This window comes from Cryptomeria japonica, chromosome 7 (assembly GCF_030272615.1).
Source record: "Cryptomeria japonica chromosome 7, Sugi_1.0, whole genome shotgun sequence".
Taxonomy (NCBI): Eukaryota; Viridiplantae; Streptophyta; class Pinopsida; order Cupressales; family Cupressaceae; genus Cryptomeria; species Cryptomeria japonica.
Genome location: NC_081411.1, coordinates 824,803,606 through 824,824,840, shown reverse-complemented (window position 1 = coordinate 824,824,840; position 21,235 = coordinate 824,803,606).

Genomic DNA, 21,235 nt, shown 5'->3' with positions numbered 1-21,235 from the left:
CTTGTTTTTAAGCACCAAAAAAAATGAACCTAACTTGCAAGGAAGTAAATTTGTTGTGTTCAATTTTTAGAGCACCAAATGCAAATGATCCTAATCTTGCAAGAAAATAAACTAGTTTTGTTCAAATTTTAGAGCACCAAAATGGAAAAAATTTTAACTTTTAGCAACAAAAATGGTTAGTTTCAAACACCTGCACAAGAAACGAATAGTTAGGAAAAACCGAATTTATGGTGGGCTTCCACAAGCCTAACAAATTTCAATTTTTTTGGTTACAAGGTCTTTTTTACAATGTTCTATTACAATAGCGTCACTCTGTGTTTGAACAGAAGTGCTATTTAACACAAACGCACTAATACAGACACAACAACACTAAAAGTAAAATTTTGACAGCAAATGCAATAGTGCTAAAACAGGCACAAAAGCGCTAAAATAAGTACAATAGTGCTAAACTTGAGACAATAATGCTATTATAAAGACAATAGCACTAGAATAACAAGTTGCAATAGTGCTACAACGTGATCAAAAGCGCTAAAGCGTGACTTGTGTGTCAAGTTCAACATTCAAACATGTTTGTTAGTTTTTAAAAAGACTGTTTTGGGTGCTTGGATTCACGTCGGGTTCATCCTAGGACCCTAGTCTATGTGGTTGTGTATAGAAGCCTCTGGTGAAACCTTGTTGTGAGTCTTGTCTATCCATGTGTATCTTTTGTGTTTCCATGGATGTTCGTTTTGTTAGTATAGTTTTCTTGTGTTGTGTGGGGCCTTGTGCCTATCTCCAAAGCATGGTGGGGTGGACCTAATGGTTCCACATAATTGAGTGGTTGTTGCCAACCTCCATTAGGGACTGATGGACATGTTCATGTGTGTCAAATGAACCTTGTATCTTCTTTCCAGCATCTCGTATTCCATGATTTAGTTGATGTATTAGTAGACGATATGTATCATTGGACATCATTGAATTTGTATCATTACTATTGAATTTTGGACACTCCTTAGGGATATTGATGTAATGTAATCAAATGTAATAAAAAGAAATGCATAAATCTAGGTTAGTGTTAAGTGGTTTAGTGTTGATACTAACCGCTCTTATGTGATTGGATGAACTATTATATCTTATGCAAGGGTTATCATAGGAACACTTAGTTTAGTGTTTAAAATGAACTTGGTGATAGATATTGTTACTACTTATTATAGTTGCCATTAGTTTTATATCCAAAGTCATTCTATATACTCTAGTTGGTTACTACTACCGAAACATTCAGTCGGTATGCACATAGCAGTCGGTTATAGAAGAAAGTAGTCACAGAGCCTAGTATACACCGAGCTATCTACTAAGTAACACTGTATGTCTACCAAGTAGCAATAATGATACACCAAGTTGATATACATCAAGTGAAATGTTTTACCAGATTCATTGAACCTAGACACTTATGTGGAAATGTGTTACAAGATCGAGGAGCAAAAGAACCGTTATCACATTGGAAATTGCACTTAAGGATTGTGTATGATTTTGAGGTCATCTAACCAATAAAATATTTTGTATGGTTATTCATTCAATAAATCAAGTTTGTAAGATCGAAGCAATGAACTAGATCATTGACATAAGAGATCTATTTATACAGCATGGATTAGGATCAGAAAGATATGATTGAGGTATGTGTGTATGAGTATGAAGACAGACATATGTGAAAAGCAAAATCATGGGAAAGCACTGAGTACTGAGACTGTCAGAGACACAGAGGTCACCGAGAAATATTTCAGAGAACAGTCAAAGAACAGAGTAAACAAATGGGTTTACCGAGTTACTTTATGGGTTACCGAGGTATGCTATAAGCAAGGTAATCTCATTTTGAGCACATAGAATCTTCTATAACATTCCAGATGTAAAGTTGCAGATATTTGTAAAGATTCTATTGTAATATTTTGAAGTTGTAAGAGAAACCTTTAATAGGGTAAAAGACTCTAACAAAGTCTATAAATTGTAAAGCCTTTAACTAGGTGCAGCATTTAGAATAAGTGTTGTAAAATCCTTTAGCAAGGTAGATCTAACGATCTTGATACTCCTAACAGGGTAAGCTATCAGAAATAGCTGAACATGTAGCTCTAACCGAGCACTCTTTATTATTGCAGTAGTGAAGTTGTGGGTGCCATCCCCATCGCAGTTTTTCTCTCTAACTAAGAGTTTCTGCGTAACCAAAATATATGTGTTATGGAGTGAATCATGTATGATTGTTATTTATTTGTTTCAGCTTTATGTTATGTTACAGCAGTTTGTGGTTTATGCATAATAGTAAAGATATTATTGAAGAAAAGTTTTGAAGTATTGATTCACCCCTCCCCTCTCAGTACATTAGCTTTCCATATTGGGCCTAACAATTCGTATTAGAGCTTGAATCTTGGAAAAGGGTTTAACAACCTAAAGAAAAATATGTTATCAATGGAAGGCTATAAACAATCTCAAAGAATTGTGTATTTACAAGAAGAGTTAGATCATGCTAATCAAGTGATTGCAAACATGCAAAGACAAATGCAAAAATCATTGAAAGTTAGAAGAAGATTATCTGATGATTTACAGGACTCTTAAGAACTACTGGAACAAATTGAAACATCATCTGAGAACAGTATATCTGAAGAGACTGAAGAGATGATTGGAGAACTGAAAGAAAAGAACAAAGCACTAACTGATCAGCTAAAAGCAATGAAAAGAGGACATGAATATTTCAGCACACAAATGACTGAGAATCTTGATGCATTAAGGACAGCAGAGAAGAAAGTAAGAGATCTAGAAAGAGAAAAACAACAGCTTGAAGCATTAGTATCTGAAAAGAATGATGAAAACACAAGGTTAACTGGAATTCAAAGTAATTTGTCAGATCAATTGGGTTATGCACATCATGAAGCAAATTTGAAGGATAATGAGAATCAAGCATTGAAATTTGAAGTATCAAGATTGACCGATGAACTTGAAATAGAGAATAAATCCAAAGAAACATTGAAGAAGAGTTATGAAGCATCAAAGATGTTGGATGAGCAACTGAATACAAGAAGACCCAACAAAGAAGCAGGACTCGATTACAAAGGAAAAGACTGTACTGAGAAGGGAATCCACACTACCGAAAGAGGAGAATCATCAAAGCAAGCTGGAAACAAGAAGAACATCAAAGGAAAGAAGCCTATTTGCAACTACTATGGAAAACAAGGACATACTGCTAATATGTGCCAAATCAGAAAAGGTAAGCAACCAAATGTCACTAAGTCTAATGATTATTGTAACAATTGCAATAAGTATGGTCACACATCTAACCAATGTAGGACAAAGTCTGTTAGCAATTATCAGAAGGCAAAATTCAAAGGATTTTATAAAAACTGCAATAGATATGGACATAGTACCGAGAAGTGTTGGTTTAAGAAAAAGAACTATATGTGGTTTGCACACCGAGCAAATACTAGAGGCTACCGAACTCACACAGATCCTTACCGACAATATTCTGCAGTACCATGGGATTACGAAACAAGGATATGGTGTGAATGTTGTGGAAGATATGGACATATAAGTGCCAACTGATTTATAAGGTTTGGAATGAACAACCGAAGATCATGAAGAAATCCTTGTATGACATGTTTTCATTGTCACAAAGTTGGACACTTGGCTAGAGATTGCAGAGATCAACCCAGAGGAGTCACTGAGGAAATAAAAGACAAATTACAGATGATTTAGAGAAAGAAGGAAATTGTGTCAAATGAAGAAAGCACCTTACCTACCGAGTTAAGTGCACCTATTCCAAATTAATCGGTAAAGGTATGAAGGGACTGGATTCTATCAAAGGTTAAATCTTAACAGTTCCTATTCTATCATGTACTTAATTCAAAAAAAATCTGCATAGCTAAAGATGCATTAGGAAATTTGAAATTTTATCAAGTCTTTTTGTGAAGCCCCACCCCGACTCAGTCTAGCATTTCAGTGATTTTTATGTTGAGACTATTATGGATGCTTTATTTTTATGCATTATGGATTTAGAACTTATATGATTCCATGATTTGGATAACATTGCTATATGTTGATGCTTCATTTATATGCTTTATGATATAGAACTCTACATGATTCTAGAATAGGATAAATTTGAGATGATATATGTCATTATTGGATTTGTAGGACTTTACTATGATGATAGAAATAGGATGAATGTTTTATGTTTGGATCAAAATTATGAGAATTATGATAATTGCTTATGTGGATTTATTTGGGTATAAGGTGTATTGATTGTTTAAGTGTATATTGTATGTAGAGTGTTTGATGTGTATTCTTATTCATGTATTTTATATTATATGAGGTTATTTGAAATTACTAATGTGTAATTGAGATGTGCAAAAAAATTATCCATGTGACCATGGAAATATTATGGAGAACCAAACCTAGACCTATGTACGTTCGTAAAACCAAGGTTTGTCTATTTGGAGAGACAACACCCCGTTTGTATAGTATTTTATTTGTAAAAGTGGATGTTGCATGTGTGTTAGATTGAATTTATTTATTTGTGTAAATCCAACAAGAGACAAGATTTCATGTATAATTTTGTAAAAGTATTTTTATTGTGTCACTTCACACATGTGTTGATTTATGTTTTGGTTTTTTTAAATTGTCTCTTGGAGAGAGTTGTTTAACCATAGCTTTTTCAATTAATTTAATGTGATTTCATAATTACCTTGGGAAGAGAATCTTTGGGGTGGTCAACTTAAGTTTGACCCGAAAATTAACTTCAAAGGGGTTTAAAAGGGGTTAAATGGACACCTAGGGGTAGTTTAAGAGTGTTTCCTAAATCCCATAAGGTATACCTAAGGGTTAGGAGTAATTTTAGGCATATTTCAACTCCCATGTGACCATTTAGACACCCTAAAAAGTGGATTTCCTAAGTTGAGCGAAAATTGAAAATTAGAAGGCATCACCTAAGTTGTTAACTTTCCTTTTTTATGAGAGATCCTTTTTGGATCTTTTTCTGACTTTTCCTTTTTCAATTTTAGAAACCTGTGAGAACTCTCACTGAGGCCTTTCTAGGCAAGAATGAGAGATTTTGCGAGTAATCACCCTCTCTCCATTTTTGGAGATAGGAATTTTTGAAAGAAAAGATAGATTTGGTTTTTTGGAATTTGGCTATGTGTAGAGAAGCAAGGGATTGTGGATTTGGGCTGCTCATCCTCAACTAATCTAGCATTCCTTTGGGCAGTTGAAGGTTGGTTAAATTTCTCTTGTATTGTTTTTATATTACATGTTATGTTGAAAGGAATTGCTTGTATGGAAAAGGCTTGTTCTTGTATTTTCCCCTATGAAAATTTAATTTGTGTCATACATTTTACTCTTGTGTATTTTCTGTGTTTTGGGAGTAACCAAGACCTCCTACTCTTGGGAGAGAGGATGGTCTTGTGGATGGTGGAAGTTTGACAGCCCTCAAGTGAGAGGCTCTCGTTAAGAGAGTGATCTCAAGGGATTCCTATGTAACCCTTGCTGCATGGCTTGTTTATGCATTTGGGGGTCATAAGGAGGTAAATAAGGCATGAATGTCTTGGGGGGCATAAGGTTGTGGGGTTGTTATACTTATGATTTATCATTGTTTTCCATGAAGTGGCCTTGAGTTTTACCATACTTTCAGTCTCCTCGGGGTATTTGGTCCACTACCACCCGTGTATAGACATCACATTGTGTGGTGTAGTGTAGCCCTATGATGGGAATATGTTTGTGATTGTTTTCCCTTGTTTATTTTGTTTGCATGTGTGTTACCTATCTAGGGCTTGGTTCTCCAAGCTCGGGGGTGGCTACTAGTTAGCCTAGGCTGGGAGGTGAGCACTCCATGGTCATAGCTTTTGATTTATTGCAGGTTGTTGGAAGAAAAGAATAGGACATGTAGATGTGGCTGGAGTTATTTGTTGTAGAAACATATTTGTAAATGTAACTATTATTCTTTGAAAGTCCTCATTTATTTGTGTAAAGCGGAAAAAAATCGAACCCTAGGTGTTTCCCCCCACTCCAAGGAGAGAGAAAGGAGGTCACTAGGGTTGACGGTTTTCACTTAGGAGAGACTTTACATTCAAAAGAGGGGTTGAAACCCACAAGATCCAATCTCACACAATGCAAGACTGGATTCTAAATGAGTTTCAAGGGTTAAGACATCAAGGATACCCTCTTTTGTAAAGAATGTAGATAGAATGATTGAACTAGGGATGCATGTAAAAGTAAGAAAGATTCGCTTGTAAACAGAGATAGGGACACAGGATGAAGCTACAGACCTAGAATTAGCAGTAAAATGTCGAGACAATGTTGTCCTGCAAATTTGAGCGAAAGTTGATGGGACAATGGCGCCCGGAGTGCACACAGTCCTCCGAAAAATCCGCGAAACGAAGGGGGATCTGTTCGTCTCTGCACAAGGATTCCAGATCTTCAATTACAGCCGCATACCTGCAACCTACACACAGAAAAGAGAGGATGATTGGGAGGTTAGGGATTAGGGGTTTGCCTTTAGGTCAAACCCCGGTTTTGGAATTAACCAAGAAATGAGAATGCTGTAAATGTAAATGTTTGTAATGTAAACAAGTACTGATACCTTGTTGTAAGAATGTTTGTATTCTTACATGCGAAGGTGTAATGATGTTGTATGTTGTAAATGATCTCCTCTTCAATGGTTGAATCCTTGTCTTTGAATGCAACACCTAGCCTTGAATGGAGACTTAGAATGCTCAATTGCTTGAAGGAATGCTTGAATGCTTGAATGTTTGAATGTTTGAATATCGCTTCCACGTCTTGCTCTTGCTTATTTTCTTCCTCCCTTTCTAGAAGAGGAAAAGTAGTTTATATACTTGTCAATTAGGGTTGAGAGACTGATTTTTCTGACCTTAGGCCGACCTAGAAGCATTGTTTTCCGGATTGCAAACTTAAAGACCCGATGCCCAACAAGAGACCGGGCCCAAAATAGGGCAAGGGACCAGGGCGTTGGGCACCATGGTCCTGGGGGACCAGGGTGCTAGGTGCCATGGTCCTGAAGGACCAGGGCGCTGGGCGCCATGGTCCCACCTCCCGGGATAGCAGGGTGCAAGGAAGGATCAGGCCAAGGTGTAGAAATATGCAGTTTTTGATGTCGCAAATGGGTTTCAGGGTCTCCATTCAGGCTCAACGTTGCACCACCATCGTGAAGACCCAAATGCAGTCAAAATTGCAAGTGTCACAATTTTAGGACGCTACATTTAGCCCCCACTTTAGCGGGAGTATAAGCGTACGCCCATACTTTCGGTAAAGTACAAGGAAACAACATTGAAAGACTTTCACCATGTCAACGAGGCAAGATACACCAAGCCCCCAATGGACTAAGGATCTTACGACTTCGATTGACAAAGTAAAAGGGAAGATCATGAGGAGAACCATGACTGTCAGTAGTAAGGTTCCCTCACTATGAGTCATGCAAGAAAAATACCAAAAATTTCCAAGGCAAAGCTAAATTCGCCAAGAAATTTTCAAGTATCTTGAAAAGATATGAACGGGGTGTATACCCCCCTACGTTAAAGTGATCGCACACACCTCATCGGGGGTGATTACTTTAAGGTAGTGATACACATAAGAAATGAGAAGGGAAAGGAGGACGTTATCACAAAGATTTAACCCCCAAGTGTGAGATAAACCCAAGGATAATAGACACAAAACACAAAGCACAAGGTGACTTTGCTTCCCTCGGGGTTAGTATGCTGTATGATAATTCATGTATATCATATGTATGTATGCATAATTGTTCTTCATTCCCCAATCAAGGAAGGTCACCTAGAAGAAGGGAACACATGTGTCTTTTGAATCAACATGAGAGAGACCAAGAGAGATCTCAATGCTTTGCATCGTCCTCAATTAGACAACACTAAGGACAACAAATAGAAGAATGATAATAACACATAGAAGAAGTAACAAAAGAGATCAAGAGAGGAGGAGAGAGTCTGCTATGCTAATGAACTAGTCTAGCACATCATCCACCCCTCGATCTTGCTGATCAATATTTCGGGAAGGTAGGAAACACGCTAGAGGAGGAACATCCAACACAATAGATGGAGCTATCACGAGATCCAAACAAGGGCTGTGTTCATGTTCCAAGCTATGTTGTTCTTGTCTAGGAGCTAGGATAAGTGCTTTAGAAAATTCGTTAGATAAATGGTTATCAACATCAACATATTCATATTCACTATCAGAAGAAAGAGGAGTAACATTTTCATCATGAATAACATTTTCATCTATATCATCATCAAGATTTATAAAAATAGGATCTTTAATTCGCACAGGATCAAGACCATCATGCATCTTATGTTTAGGAGATTTTGGCTCAATTTTCGGCTGAGGAGAAAATGGAATAATACTAGCTGAAGGTGTTTTTGGAGATTGCAAAGTTTGAGAAGCAGCTACCTAAGATCTAAGACAACGCTTTCGTCGGCTTTCACGTGCAGAACGATTTCATCTAGTCTTAGTAGGAAGTTGAGAAGATTGAGGAGGAATGTTCTCATCCTTATCACTTGGGTGTTTAGGTTGTGGTCTCTTAGGTTCAATAATAGGAGAAGAGGAAGGAGGAGGAACTACTCCATATAAGGGAGGAATATTTGGTTTAGGAAGGAGACCAAGTCCATCATGACGAGGAGGTATAGGTCTACTTTTAGGAAGTTTATTAGATATAGGCATAGTCACATTCATAGGGATGGGTTGGGAATCTTCTTGAGGAAAGACATTAGTTTTATCTTTCAAAGGAAGAACTCCCCTCTCAAGAATGATAGGAATATCAAGTTTGGGTGTTCTAGGTTCACCTAGAGATAGGATCATATCTTTTTTCCACTTTTGATAAGATTTGAAAAGATGATCACTCCGCGGTGGAAGAGATTTGAATTGTTTAGGCCAAAAATAATCAATAGGAATGCTAGAAGTTCTTTCAGCTGGTTTAAAGAGACTATGATTGACAGTAACAATTTCACCATTATGGGGAAATTTCAAACACTTGTGAATAGGAGAAGCAATAGCTTTCATGGAAGATAGCCAAGGATAGCCTAGCTTCACACGAAATTGTTCGGACGATGGAATAATAGCAAAGCTCACATCAAGGGATTTGTTATCGACCTCAATAGGTAATGTAATAGAACCAATTACAGGAGAAGAAAATGCATCAAATAGTTTCACAACCACATTTGTTCTCACTTGATTCAATTGCAAAGTAAAAAGAAATTCTTCAGTAATGACATTAACCATGCAAGAAGGATCAATAAGCACTCCACGGCAAGGTGTATTCTTGACTTTTACAACTATATATAAAGGACCATCAGGTGCCTTGATAGTTTCACTAGAATCAAATGTGATGGAAGGTTCTTAAGGGATTTTCTGCTGCTCTATAAAGTTAATCACATTCGGAGTCATAGACACAAGACTATCAGGTGAGAAAGAGGAATCATTAGTCTCAATCACATTAGAGGTATGAGAAGGTAATGGATCAGTAAAAATCTTAAGATTTTGGTTAGGAGGAGCTACAGATGTGTTGCCTTTATCATTCACACCAGAAATAGAGATAGTATTATTATCAATCAAATCTTGAATTTTACCCTTTAAAGCAAAACATTTTTCAGTATCATGCCCAGGTTGACGATGAAATTGACAAAAAGATTTGTTATCAAAATAGGGTGAATTAATCTTTGTAGGATCTATTTGCTTTATAGGAGGAAGAGTAAGAACATTTTGTTCCAATAACTTATTCATAATACTATGCAATGATTCATTCAAAAGAGTAAACTTTCTTTCTTTCTTGAAAAACTTAGAAATAGGAGGCACACCTAATGCTGCATTCACATTGTTGTTGATGATGTTTTCATTGAACTTAATGGACTCTTTGTTCGGTTTAAACTTCCCAAATGGTTTTTGACTACTATCACCCTTATCACTCGGAGCCATAGGATTTGCTTGTTCCATTTGACTCACAGTCAGTTGATAATTGTGAAGAGTTGCGCACAATTGTTGGAAAGAAGTAAACTCAAAAAATAGAAGTTTTTCTCTAATATCTTTTTGTAAATTAGAAATAAAGATTCTTTGAATATCATTGTTAGGTACTGGAAAAGAAATCTGAGCATACAAGTGCTTATATCTACCAATGAAATCAGTCACTTTTTCTTTAACACCTTGTTTACAATGCATTAAATCAATCAAAGTAACTTTAGGACTTCTATTGTTTTGAAATTGTTGAATAAAAGCATTTGCAAGTTGTTGGAAAGAAGTAATAGAATAAGAAGGCAACGAGCAATACCATTGTAGGGCTTTATCTCTTAATGTTCTAGTAAACAGTTTTGCAAGCAACCTTTGGTCATGAGAAAAATCGGTACATATTATTTGAAAGGTCTTAACATGTGTTAGAGGATCACCCTTACCATTATAAAGCTCCAATTGCGGGATTTCAACATTTTTAGGGGGAATAGCTCGAACAATGTCAAGAGAAAGTGGGCTCGCAACATCAAATGTGGGCACACTAGACTTAGATTGATTCATTGAGGCAATTTGTTGCTGTAAAGAAGAGACAGTTTGTGTAAGATTGTTAATGGTCGCTTCAGTCGAAGAGTTCATATTAGACGTGTTAGATTGTGATGGAGGTATTATGTTATTGAAAGAAGGTATTGATTGAGAGTAAGGTGGTGGGACACTATGATAGTTAGTCATAGGAGATGATTGGAAAGGAGGAACACTACAAGGAGGAATGGAAGGGTTAAATGAATTGCCCCCTTACGTCATGTTTATTTGTGGAGATGTAATAGGGACACTCATTGAAGGAATGAATGAGGAAGTCGGATTGAATGAAGGAAGAGGGTTGATTGAAGAAGAAGGATTGCCGCCATGACTGGTGATCATAGGTGGAATGTCTTGTATTGAAGTAGTCATTATGTTTGATGTAAAAGTAGGTATACTAGCAATAGGAGTTGTCAAAGGAATAGAATGATTAACTTGAGTAGGAGGTTGTGTATAACCTAAAGTTTCAGCACAACTCTTCATAGGCATCACATTCGAATCCACAATGTGTGCAATACTACGCAAAATATCAATTCCATTCTTATCACTTTGAACCATACGTTTTAGACCCTCAATTAATGAAAGAGCTTGACTATCAGGGTATTCTTGAGACATCCATTGTCGAAAATCATCAAATTTGTTATCCAATTTCGAAAGTTGTTCTACAGAAACCTCATGGAGAGCTTCTTCATCATTAAGAGGATTAGAGGAATTACCCATGTCCTCGTTAAAAAGGCCATTCAAATTAGGTTCCATCTCCTCGGTAATTACACCTTGGAAGGACTTAATTCTAAGGCTTCGTCTAACGGGAATAGTGTAAGTAGGGCTTATTGTTGTAAAACTCATGCACTAAAGAGAGAGAGAAGATTTTGAATTTTAGAGGTAGCAAATTTCAATAAAATCAGCCAATCTCCTGGATTTAAGCTGTTAAATACAATCAGGACAATCTCCCGAAATTTCGAAAAAAATGTCGGGGACCGTGGCGAACGGAGTGCACACGGTCCTCGCAACTTTTTTTTGAAATTTTCAGAGATGAAAGTTATGATGATTTTAAAGCTAATTTGAAAAAATTGAGTGATTTTACGATCTGTAGATAAGCCAAATTAAAGTTGCAATCTCAAAATTGAACCCTACCAAGATTGTTGAAAAATGCAAAATTTGAATTTTGAAAAAGAGAGGGAAACTGAAATTTTGAATTTTATGATTTTAGAGGGAATACTGAAAGCAATGCAAGCTTTGAAATTTAAAAGTTGACTCAATTTCATGCAAAATTCAAATTTGAAAGTGGAAATCAAGGTTGTTGCAATTAAACACTTAATTTCAACAGTCACAAATTGCAAAAATTTGAATAAAGTACTGAAATTTCGAATGAATGCCAACACACTTTTCAGATTTAGGACTGTAAGAAACACAATTGTAACACAAAATTTCAATTTCAACAATTTTTGAATGATTATAAGCCCTAATCCAAGCAATCACTAGACCAACTTTGACTTTAATTTTGAAAGTGTTAGAATTGATAAAATCAGCCAAAATTTTGGATTTTAGCAGAAAAATACAGTAAGATCTAGCTCCCGAAATTTCGGAAAAAATGTCGGGGACAATGGCGCTCGGGGTGCACACGGTCCTCGCAACTTTTTTCAAAATTTTCAGGGATGAGAGATATTGTGATTTTGTTGCGGAATCCAAAGTTACAACCGATTTGGAGGTGTTTTGATTAGTGAAATTATCAGTCAAAGGTTGAATCAAGAGGGTTTTAAAAATTAGGGTTTTGACACTTAACCACTTAATTTTCAAAATTAAAGTACAAATATGATTTGACAATTTGCAATAGAAGGGTAGATCTAAAACAAGCATTAACAATTAAACATTTCACAAGCTCAATTCCTAAAAAGGAAATTTTAGGGTTTTTATGCAATTAACCTCTAAAATTTGCAAAAGATCAAACATGGAAATGTAAATTAAGGAAGCAAATTTTTCAGATCTAACCATGAATAATCAAAATTAGGATGTTCATGTCAGGTTCACCAAAAATGTAAAGCGAAAAAAAATCGAACCCTAGGTGTTTCCTCCGACTCCAAGGAGAGAGAAAGGAGGTCACTAGGGTTGACGGTTTTCACTTAGGAGAGACTTTATATTCAAAAGAGGGGTTGAAACCCACAAGATCCAATCTCACACAATGCAAGACTGGATTCTAAATGAGTTTCAAGGGTTAAGACATCAAGGATACCCTCTTTTGTAAAGAATGTAGATAGAATGATTGAACTAGGGATGCATGTAAAAGTAAGAAAGATTCGCTTGTAAATAGAGATAGGGACACGGGATGAAGCTACGGACCTGGAATTAGCAGTAAAATGTCGAGACAATGTTGTCCTACAAATTTGAGTGAAAGTTGATGGGACGATGGCGCCCGGAGTGCACATGGTCCTCCGAAAAATTCGCGAAACGAAGGGGGATCTGTTTGTCTCTGCACAAGGATTCCAGATCTTCAATTACAACCGCGTACCTGCAACCTACACACAGAAAAGAGAGGCTGATTGGGGGGTTAGGGATTAGGGGCTTGCCTTTAGGTCAAACCCTGGTTTTGGAATTAACCAAGAAATGAGAATGTTGTAAATGTAAATGTTTGTAATGTAAACAAGTACTGATACCTTGTTGTAAGAATGTTTGTATTCTTACATGCGAAGGTGTAATGATGTTGTATGTTGTAAATGATCTCCTCTTCAATGGTTGAATCCTTATCTTTGAATGCAACACCTAGCCTTGAATGGAGACTTAGAATGCTCAATTGCTTGAAGGAATGCTTGAATGTTTGAATGTTTGAATATCGCTTCCGCATCTTGCTCTTGCTTATTTTCTTCCTCCCTTTCTAGGAGAGGAAAAGTAGTTTATATACTTGTCAATTAGGGTTGAGAGACTGATTTTTCCAACCTTAGGCCAACCTAGAAGCATTGTTTTTCGAATTGCAAACTTAAAGACCCGATGCCCAACAAGAGACCGGGCCCAAAATAGGGCCAGGGACCAGGGCGCTGGGCGCCATGGTCCTGGGGGACCAAGGCGCTAGGCGCCATGGTCCTAAAGGACCAGGGCGCTGGGCGCCATGGTTCCACCTCCCGGGACAGCAGGGTGCAAGGAAGGATCAGGCCAAGGTGCAGAAATATGTAGTTTTTTGTAAAAACCCACCATAATTCATCCAACAAAATTTGAGTATATTTTTTTTTTTTCCTATTTTTTTTTTTTTCCCTTTATTATGTTTTATTCAATTGCATACTCTGGGCATCCGTCCAAATAGGATTGGGCATTCATCCATTCGGGATGAGCTTCTAACCATACGGGTTAGGCAGTTGTCCATACGGGACGTAAATTCCATCTATCCAATACGGGATAGGCATCTACCCATACGGGGTAGGCATCCATCCAAACGGTATAGGAGATGCTCTGGCCAGAGACTTAGACTCATCGGGACCATTCGGGTCCTGAGCCACTCACTAAGTACTACATTCTTCTAACAAGAATGCACCGAGGTCGCCGTCCTTAGGAGTAATAAGAAAATAATACAAGCTTGAATTCCGCCTCGGAATTTGGCTTAAAGCCTCGGGAAGTCAAGCGAATCCATATGGGATTCCTTCCGAGTATGCATTGAATTAAGTTTGATTATCTTATCTTTCATTTAGGATTCTTACTCAACCAAGCCTAGACCCCACCCACGGACGCCTGAGTACGAGGGACAACTTCGTCCCAAGACTGCCTACATACCCGCTTCGGCACGGGATCAAGGCGTAAAGTATGTAGTTCTATTTTCTAATCTATGGTTTGATGTAAACTGATTTGTGGGTACGCAACCCTTTCTAGGGTCAGTGTCCCAGACAGTTTCTTTGCGGTTGCTACCCACGAAGGTAGCACTTAAGCGAAGGCTCAAGATGGCCTATTGCTTGTGGCCTAAACAAAATAATTAGAACCTAATACTTATCATGAGCGTCACCCAATTGCAAATCACCAATATCCCTTCGAGGTGAATAAATAAATAAATAAATAAAGTAAATTTCACGAGAGCTTTTAACTTGACCATCCCTAAGAAGGGTTTACTATGGTTTATCTCAACGGATGTGAAATTCATTTAAAAGTTATCTTATTAAATTATCGATCCAAGAGGGATTACCCGCCCCTTGGATTTTTTAACTTCCGAATGTCCCTTATTACTCCCCGACGATTTATAGGGACGATGCCACAGACGTCGTTAATGCAGCTTTATTAGGCGTTAAGTACAGTAGTTCAACACGACAGCATTACCCGTAAGCGTGACCCAGAGGCACCATATATACCGAACGCTGCTAGTTTTGGTTTTCCAACTTCCTTTATTTAGTTATCTAACTACGAATAACGAAAATGAAAGCGTAAATAATTGAAGTAACTACTTGAAGTGTAATTTGCATGACAAATGAAACTTGCATAATAGTAATTGCATGAAAGATATAATTATCCTATAAATAATTCGCATGCTATGAACCATTAACGAAAGCAATTAATCTATGATGTAAGATGACTTAACGAATCCAAAATAACGATTAAATCTAAGTATTTGTAATAAGGTAAGTTAATCTCTAAGGACCAATCAAGTGTCCCAACGATTCTTTTTAGAAGAATTAATCTTGCTACACATTAATCCCATTTTTAATTGAAAGTCAATATCCTTAAATTTACACTAAGGAAAAAAACATCATCATTTCCTAAATGTCATTATTATCAACTTAAAAAAAATTAATTAAATGGTAATTAACTTAGATTATATTTTTTTAAAAAGAAAAACAAATTAAAACTTCAAATTTCGAAATACTAAAAAAAAATCAATTTTAAAACTTAATGGAAAAAGGCTTGCATTTTATTATGATAATAAAGGGGGTTGCGGGGTGGGGACCACGGGTCCCATCACCCCTGCGGCCCTGCATGCGCAGGTCCGCAGGGATGAGGGGATGTCGTGGGCCCCCCGTAACCTGCGACGGTTTATTGAAACCGTCCATGCAAACAGCGATCAATGCACGTGGAAAGCCGTGCGTTACGGAGGCGTAAGAAGATTTTTCTAACGTTCGATGGGGTTTCTTGCTTTTGGGTTATTTATTTATATATATATATATATGTGTGTGTGTGTGTGTGTGTGTGTGTGTGTGTGTTATAATATTATTATTATCATTTTTTTTATACAGGAGTATTATAATTATTTTTAATAAATTATTGAAGAGTACTCAGAGTAGGGTAATAATAGGTAATTAACAATGTTTGTAGATTAAATTTCAGGGATAAAATGAATCAGTAACCAGGGGGATTTTTCCATTTCCTTTGTTTTCTACACAGGGAAAATTCATTCACAGAGAAAGAAATAGATTATTTCTTTTGTTTTTCACACAGAGAAATTCTTTCACAGAGAAGGGAATAGTTCATTTCTTCTCTTTTTCACACAGGGAAGTTCTTTCACAGAGAAGGGGATTCATTTCTTTACACAGGGAAAATTCATTCACGGAGAGAGGAATTCATTTCTTTACACAGGGAAAATTCATTCACAGAGAGAGGGATTCGTTTCTTTTATTCTTTACACAGGGAAATCTAATTTTTATCAAAATAACCTGAAGACAATGAATCTAATTTTCCATTTACTCTACTTCTTTCAATCTGAAACTAATCTCTTATCAGAATTAAAACAATGAATCTTATTTTCTACAAAATCTGAAACTAAGAATTTAAACAATGAATCTCATTCTACAAAATCTGAAACAATTTCTTATCAAAAATTTAAACAATGAATTTCATTCTCTACAAAATCTGAAACTAATTTCTTATCAAAAATTTAAACAATGAATCTTATTTAACAATAAATCTCATTCTCTACAAAATCTAAAAACTAATTCCTTATCAAAATTTCAACAATGAATCTCATTTAAGCCATAAATCTCATTCTTTACAAAATCTAAAACTAATTTCATATCAAGAATTTAAACAATGAATCTTATTTAAACCATGACTCTCATTTTCTACAAAATCTAAAACTAATTCTTTAACAAAACACAAATGAATTTCATACTCATAATTAATCTAATCAAATCTAATCTACCATAAAAATGAGATGCATAAACTAAGTTGAAGGAACCTGGATGCTTGAGGATGGTGTAGAGTCTTCCTTGATCCTCCAAATTGAAGAGAAATCCTCCCAACCAAAAATCTTAGCTGCCAATGAAAGTGGACTACAAAGGAGAATTCAACTTGCAGAAATTTCTTATGGAATAGCTAACTTTTCTTTTGAAACTTGTACCTATTTTATAAAAGAAATTTCAAATTCCCACTACCTAATTATTAATTGAAAAAAAGAGATTCTCTCCCAATTTGGCCTCCATGCAAATTGATTAGGCTTAGTGGGAGGAGTTACATGCAAGGAGGTGGAGAAGCCTCTAGAAGCTTCTTATTCCTCCTACAACATGTGCCTTAATTTGGGTTGAGGGAAATTAAATAACAAATTAAAAATATATATGCATTTTCCATGTGTGTGTGGTTTATTATTTTTATTCCCTTACAATATCCATTCAATAATTCATCCAAAGAATATAAATAGAGTTTTGTATTTAAATCAAAAAAGGTGATAAAGGAGGGTTGTGACATTTTTGATGTCGCAAATAGGTTTCGGGGTCTCCATTCAGGCTCAACGTTGCACCGCCATCGTGAAGACCCAAATGCAGTCAAAATTGCAAGTGTCACAATTTTAGGACGCTACAATTTGAAATGGGAGACCTATTTGTAAAGTGACAATAAAGTCTTGGAAATATGTTTTAAAGATATGTAATATTTATTTATGCTATATTGCAGAAGAGAAATGAGTAACTCTGGTTTTAGTTTTCTATATTTCTGAAAAATAACTTTCGTTGTGTTTAGGATATTTGAAAAGAATGTAATTTATTTATTCCCTTTATGCATTTAAAACAAAATATTAGAAAAGAAATGAATTAGATTTGCATGCATGCAGTAGGCTGGAAATAAAACATTTAGATCTATACATGGTAGTGCAAAAGTTAGTTATTTCAATCTGTCTTTTTATTTATTTGCAGAAAATAAAATCTAAAAGTCATTATAGCCATCTCTAAAGAATTATTTTAATGAATTCTAGATTTATATAGTTGTTGTTTTAAGTTCACTTAATTCTGTTATTTACACTTGTAGCAGAAACTTTAAATCTAAAGTTAAATGTCTACCTATTTTTAATAATAACCTATTATATAGTTGCTGAAATAATTTATTTAATTCTGACAGTAAATTATTTATAAAAATTAAACCTAAACTAATTAGTTTATCTCAATCCTAGCTAAACAGTATATATAAAAAAAAAGAGTACATTGTTTTAATTCTAGAAGTTCTTTTTTAATAGATCTGTTAGAAAGTTCATGTAATATTTTGCATGTATTATTATGCATGTAATATATATATATATATATATATATATATATATATATATATATATATATATATATATATATATATATATATATATATATATATATATATATATATATATTAAATAAAATTTTAAAAAATATATATATAAAACAAAAAAAAAAAAATTATTAACATGGAGGGGGATGCCGAAGGGCCGAAGCCACTGTGTGGACACATAGTGGTCGGCCCCGCGGCTTCGACTGTGTGGACTCACAGTGTCGACCGCGGCCGCCACTGTGTGGACACACAGTGGTGTCGCATCCACCACTATGTGGACACACAGTAGTGCGGCGGCCTCCACTGTGTGGACACACAGTGGCACTACCCGGTACCTCCGCCTCTCCTCCCCTTTGTCGAGTTCGCCATGGCTGCCGCATGTTAAATTCACACTGCACAATCCAAAAAAAAAAGAAAATAAAACCCTAGCCGGTTAGGGCTAGGGTAATATGAACAAAGTAATAAAGAATGGAAAAAATATATATAAAAAGATTTTTTTATATTAATAAAATTAGGGTTTCCATAATGTGAAAGCATATTTAAGTTTATATATATATATATATATATATATATATTACATAGTTTAAATAAATGAATGGTTAATTGTAGGTTAAGTATTTTATTAAGTGGTCATAAATTATATATGTTTTTTAATAAACCTATGGACATAATTTATTATGACATTTGTTTTCTTTTTAAAATTGTAATTAAATTTGAGATTTAAATACTTAGGAACTTATAAAAGAAAAACTATTCTAAGTTATTTTGACTATAAAGGAGATATTTATAGTCCACCTAAAATTGGGTAACTGATGAGATTAAATTATATAGGAAAATATTCTCTATGTATGTAATTACCCATCTAGTCGATTTAGTCTAGACACATTTTAATTAAATGATATAATAAAAATATACATTAATGAATCTAAGTGCTAGGACTAAATTAATTGGTTCCTAAAAGTAATTAATTGTTATGAGAGATCAACATTATCTTTGTGAATTATTTAAGAGAGTTTTTTATTTAATTGAACTATTAACTAAATTTGATGAGATAATAAATTAATTCATTTAGTAATCCGCATTTAATTTTAAATTATTTTCGTCTACTTGAGTTAGTGGTTTAAGTTAACCCAACATAGTTAAGACAAAACTTGCTAGTGCATTTCATATTAGCACTTTAATGTTATTTAGTTGTGATTTAAAAAAAAATTATCCCATTCGTGCCCAAAAGTTTGGGCATAACACTTTTTGAGCACTAGTCAAGTCGGTAAATTCAGGAAGCCTGTCTAATCGGTAAACACAAGAAGTCTGACTACTCAGTAAAAGCATAAAAAGGAAAGGTAAATTGGTTTAAGGGAACCGAGTGCATTTAATATCTTTTGACCTAACTGCACAAAGCCCGATAAGGTATATTGTGTACTTAAAAAAATTTACGCGGTCATTTCACACTTGCCAAGTTTTCAAGAAAGCAGAGCAAAGCGATTCAAAGGCGATAAAACCACCTCCCGAGCGAATTTCAAGGTATTTACACATCGATCTCAAGCATTTCTTAGAGCTAGCTACTGGAAAATATCAGTTGTGATTATCTACTTTATATTTGTTTGTCGTTTGAAAGTCTTCGAACCCTAAGAATCTTTTGTTAAGAGATTATCTAAAATTTGCAATGGCACCTAAGATCCAGAAGCCCGTTGTTGTTGAGAACATAGAAAAGCCCTCACTGAAATATTCTCTAACTCCCAAAGTAGCTTCTGAACCGGATGATAAAACTGCATTTTCACTCATTTCGGATAGGGTTTTACTAGTTGAGGATTTCAGATTCTTCACTAAATGTTGTGTTGAGGAACTAGGTTATGTTGAAATCAAGGACACATATGATGAATTGTGTACCGATGGGAAATTGGATAGCAAGTATGAACACATCAAAATCAAGGGATTGACCGAAGCCCTAACCTATCCTCATGTCTTCAAACCCCAATAGGTCAAGTTTGTTCTAAGAAGAGTTCATAATGATTTCATGTCGTTAGCGGAGCAACCATTCAAAATCACCAAGTAAATCATTCATTTGATCACCGGTTACCCTATTTTTGATCATGCCCGAGCTCAGAAAATGATATCTCAGAAGGAATTGATCACTCTAACCAGAGTTGAATCTGATTGCAGAGGACTAAAATTGAACAATGTAACAGATGGAGAGCTGAAGTTTGCCATTAGAGTAATAGGTTATTGTTTCTTCCAATCAACAAGGGAAAACAGTGTACCCTGTGCAGCAGTCGATTTAGCATATAAAATTGTGAAGAAAGGAATGAAAATTGATCTTTGTGAAGTATTGCTGAAAAACCTGTTTGAGAAACTAAACACCATAAGGAAGCCAAAGAAGAACAACTCAACTAATACACTGAAGTTTGGATCACTTCCGGTATGCATGTTTTTCTATTTTGAGAAATTCTTTCCATCAGTCAGTAATGTAGTTTGGGAACTACACCGACCAATCACCCATCAAATTAATGACTTCATCAAAAGACTAGGTGATAAGTTTAATGATATTATGGATGATTATTTCAGCAAGTTTCAAGAAAAGATGCATAATAAGTATAGAATTCCACCCCAGTTAGTAGAGAAATACAAGGATGACATATGCTTTGAAGTGGACACTGACTACTGCTATGTTAATGCTATGGAACCGAGAACTCAATCTTTGCCACCTATGGGTTATGAGATTGATTTTGACATCACACAACAGCAGATAGATGTTTTTCTTACATTACCAAGGCATGCTACCGAGCTGAGGTATGGAACATATGAAGAAGTGAAGGAAAAAGTAAAGATGGGCATTGTAGTACCCAAGGCTACAAGGAAGGAAACAAAAATGATCAAAGCATTAACAGAGAAATTTGGAGGAGGTTCTTCCTCCACACCTGTCAAGGGCACTATAGTAATCACCGAGGAGGAATCTGAAGCCCAAGAGGCAGCTATAACACTAAGCACCGAGTTGCCTAAAGGAAAAGTTTTGAAAAGAAAGAAACAAGATACATCAAAGGTATCACCGACTCCTTCATTAAAGCGCCCAAACACAAGATCATCTGCAGCATCACCGAGTAAGAAACCAAAGAATGTTGCCGCACCCAAGGTAACAAAAACTTACAAGAAATCTACTCAGAGACTCATTTTGACTAAAGAGTCCAGTGACACCGAATTTGAAGATGCAAGCAAATTTCAA